Source organism: Bison bison, unplaced genomic scaffold (assembly GCF_000754665.1).
Source record: "Bison bison bison isolate TAMUID 2011002044 unplaced genomic scaffold, Bison_UMD1.0 scf7180017864492, whole genome shotgun sequence".
Taxonomy (NCBI): domain Eukaryota; kingdom Metazoa; phylum Chordata; class Mammalia; order Artiodactyla; family Bovidae; genus Bison; species Bison bison.
The window spans coordinates 1,560,015-1,564,028 of NW_011495051.1; the positions used below are offsets into that span (position 1 = coordinate 1,560,015).

The 4,014-nt window shown below is 55.2% G+C and overlaps 1 protein-coding gene across 3 annotated transcripts in view; it reads right to left on the reverse strand.

Annotated features, from left to right (window-relative positions):
• Positions 1-4,014, reverse strand: part of MOB3A (MOB kinase activator 3A) — a 19,440-nt gene that overhangs the window by 10,635 nt on the left and 4,791 nt on the right. Inside the window, exon 2 of one of the 3 annotated variants that reach the window (XM_010863619.1) lies at positions 3,244-3,356. The exons of 1 other annotated variant lie outside the window; for it this stretch is intronic. The gene's annotated coding sequence lies outside the window, so the exon portion shown is untranslated. Of the gene's footprint in view, positions 1-3,243; positions 3,463-4,014 lie in introns of those variants that run through there. One more of the 3 variants, XM_010863618.1, reaches the window with a different exon arrangement.

Here is a 4,014-nt window from a genome sequence, read left to right on the forward strand (position 1 = left end):
TTCCCCCTTCTGTGTCCTCCACGTGTCCACAGGGCCTGCTAACAGAGTCAGAGGCAGAGAGACGGGAGATGCTGCTCTGCTGACTGGGAGGATGGAGGGAGGGGCTGAGAGCCAGGGATGGGGCGCCTCTAGAAGCTGGAAAAGGCAGGAGCCGATGCTCCCGCGGAGCCTTCGGAGGGACCGGCCCTGCCCACACCTGGATTTTAGCCCTGAGAGGCCTAAGCTGGACTCGACCTCTCGAACTGTAAGAGGATAATCTGTGTGGTTTGGGCTACAAAGTCTGTGGCGATTTGTTACAGCAGCCATTGGAAACTCAGACAGAGGCTACACAGAACATCTGAAGGAACGCCAGGGAGGGTAACTCACAGCTGACACAACTGGGCCACTCAGGCCCTGGTTACATGCAGGCTGGGGACCATCTGTCCTCCCCACTGGTAGGTGAAGCCTGCTCATTCTTCTGGGCCCCACTTGACCCTGTGGGTACTGGAAGGTTGATTCAAGGCAGCATGAACTATGCAAAACACAGAGGCTGAGCATCCAGGGATGGAGCCAGATGTAGGGAGCACAGTGAGGAGGGGAGGGACCTGCCGCCCCCAAGGAGGACGGCGTAATCGAAAAGGACAATCAACAGGAACCCTCCTGTGCTGCTGGGGTAATGTAAAATGGGGTGGCTGCTGAGGAAAACAGCCTAGCAGTTTAAAAAATGCAGCTACCATCTCACCAGCAGCTCTCTCCTAAGTGTCCATCTAAGTGATGACACATGTGGACGACACATGTCCACACAAATACTTGTACATAAGTGTGTCCAGCAGCATGAGTCCTAACAGCCAAAAGGTGGAGACACCCAAATGTCTCCATTGGGAGCATCCCTCAGCCATGAAAAAGAGAGAAGCCCTGACACTCGCTACCACGTGGACGGACCCTGAGGACACGATGCTCAATGAGAGACGCAGAAACGGAAGGACACACGGGGTGTGCCTCCACTGACAGGAAACGTGCAGAGCAGGCAGATCCACAGACACAGAGAGTGGGTTCCTGGTGGTCAGGGGCTGGGGCAAGGGATGGGGTGACTGCTGACGGGAACAGGGTTTCTTCTGAGGTGACAGAATGTTCTGGAACTGGAGAGAGGTGGTGTTACACACAATGTGAATGGACTGAAAAACAGTGGAATGCACACGTGAAAGGCGGAGAGTCTGGTACATCAATGAGAGCCAGGAAAGCTCTTATTTTTAAAGTAGGGTGAAGAGACAGAGCAAGTGTGGGCCGAAGTGCTGCTCTGGGAACCACAAAGAACAGGCCATTTCCCTCTGGGTTCAAGCTGTGGCCAGCACTGCCTGTCAAATTTGTTTGCTGTGTGAGGTGACAGCGCAGACACAGAAGACCACACGGGCTGAAAGATGCAGGCACTGATGTGTGACAGAGGGAACACTCACGCGGACAGGCCGCCTGGCAATGGGGCAGGAAGCCACCTGTGCTCTGGAGCGAGGAGGCCCATCCAGAGACCAGAAGAGCCTTCACTTCCTTCCCCAAAGCTGCCCTGAGGCCCCAGCCACAAGCATCACTTCCTGCCACCTTGGTTAACGCCCAGTGAGGCAGTCACGGTAACCCATGGAGCAAAGCAGAACCCTACTTTAAAGCTGGGAAGACTGAGGCCCGGACTTGCCACTGCTGACATCGGGGCCACCCCTGCCCCCTCACGTGAGGAGCATCCCCAGTCGTGACGACCACAGATGTCCCCAGATGTGATCCAGTATCCCCTGGGGGCAAGAGCACCCCAGGTGAGAAACACTGGGCTAGAAGATGGTGACAGCACTAAGCATTAACTACTAGTGGTCACCGTTAACTAGTACCCAGTTAATGAGTAAATCACTGTTAGGCTGCACAGTTGGTAGCAGAAGGAGTCAGTGTTTGCACCGTGGACTGTGGGGATGAAACCGTGGTCCCTTCTGCCTGGCCACCCACCTCCACTGCCCCACCCCCACTCTTCATCCCAAATCCAGGGCCAAGTCCCTCCTGGCTGGGGCTGCTCCCACACCAGGCACCTCTGCCGCACCTGCAGTCTGGTGCAGGTGCCTCCGGTTCTGACCCTCCCTGGTTCTGGAGGTGTGGTAGAGACCTGTGCCTAGGGCCTGAAGGGCAGGAAGAGGTGCCTCCGAAAAGGGAGGACAGCCACAAATAGCCCATCTGCCGTTTTTCTCCCAATGTGGACGATCTGAGACCCCCAGGAGGCCCCGGTTAAGAGGCCACCTGCCCTGACCCTCTGTTGCAGACTAGTCGCATCACCTGTGCTAGGTAGTGGGGACGCCTCTGTATGAGGGCACTTGTGCTGGATGTGGTGGGTGGGGACCCTGCGCTTCCACCTGCCTCTGCCCCCACCACGACCGCTAACTGCCGAGGGGCCGTGAACCTGCCCAGGTGGTTCATCTGTAAACCAAGCAGCTCTCAGGGCCACTCCAAGTGCAGGTCAAGGGACAGTCACCCTGTGTGGATTGACCAGCAACCCAAGTTGGCCTCCCCCGCACCTACCGCCTGCCAGCAATTTCTCACCCACGACTCACTTTAGCCTCCAAACACTCTTCTGCCCAGGCTGAATGCAGCCTCACTTTGGCCATGAGAAGACAAAGGAGGGTGCTATCCCTCATCCAGCCAGAGTGGGATTGGCCTGGGCTGGCCCCTGAGGCCCCACAGCGGCCTCTGTGCACCCAGGTGTCCAGGCTCCTTATCTGCCCTATAGCTGGCCTTCTCACCCTCAAAGAGACCACACCACCAAGAAAAATGCAACCTCCCCGCACCCCGCTGCTGCCTTCTATTGACTTTGGGGTCTCTGGGGCCACGTGACCTGTCAGACAGGCACAGGCTGTGGGGTGGTGAGAAGCGGACAGGGACCCCACTGACCCGGGCGACCCCACAGCTCTATCTACAGCCAGTCAAGCCACGGACCAGACAAGCGCCAAGATGGTTCTAGAAGATGGGGCAGAGTGATGAAGCAGGCTTATAAGGTTCCTGCCTACTTTTCTGTCTCCTGAGAAAGTGGGAGGGTTTTTTTTTTAAAGTGGAAGCAATGATTTTTGAAAAACTTTCTGGATGGACAGTTCCCATCAAAAGCAAACAGCACTTTCTATTAAAAACACACTCCCTTGGGCTCCTGTGGCCAAGGAGTGGGCAACCACTGGCAAGTGCCTTTTCCTTGAGAAGCACCCAGGAGTCACTGCAGCAACCCCCCGCCACCAAAATCCCAGGTACCGTTTCTGGGGATCCTGAGTTTCTGCCCCCTCTTAGAAGACCTCCAAGGGCAGCAAAGGGAAAACCAGGAGAGGCTTCTCGGAATCCAGCACGAGGGGCTCCCCTGGGTCTTCCTGCACACGAGATGAATGTGGTACTTACAAACTCCAAGAGTGACAAAGGTTAAAACGACAAAATTCCCCTGCCCCAGCACACACCCACCCACCCCTGTTCTTTTTCTAAAAACAAAACACAGTTCCTGTTGGCAACCGCCACACCTCAGCCCCGTCGCCACTTCCTTCCGGCGCCTCCACATCCTGCCTGGCTGATGACATTTGCCACCGTTGTGTGTAAACCCTGCCCCAGCCCAGCAGCCTTTGTGGCTGGCTAGAAGATGCTCACGGCCCAGGATCTGTCCTGTTAAAGATGGTTGCGCCTCAGGGCTGTCTCCCATCATCTAAATGTTTGTGTTTAAATACTGAGACTGCTCCCTGGGTGGGGAGGCTGCCTGTGTCCTGAAGGACACAACAAAGGCCAGGTGCTTTAGATGGGCTCGCTATAGTCCAGCCTTCCTAGTAATCCTTTTTTCCCCCACAAAAGCCAACTGATATATAATTCACACGACTATAAACCTACACAATTCAATGGATTTTAGTAAAATCATGAAGTATGCAACCATCACCACTATCTAATTCCAGAACATTCTCATCACCCCACAAAGAAACCCCATGCCCATCAGCAGTTATCTCCTATAGCCCTTTTATAAGCAGAATCACATCCCCCCTCAAAAGA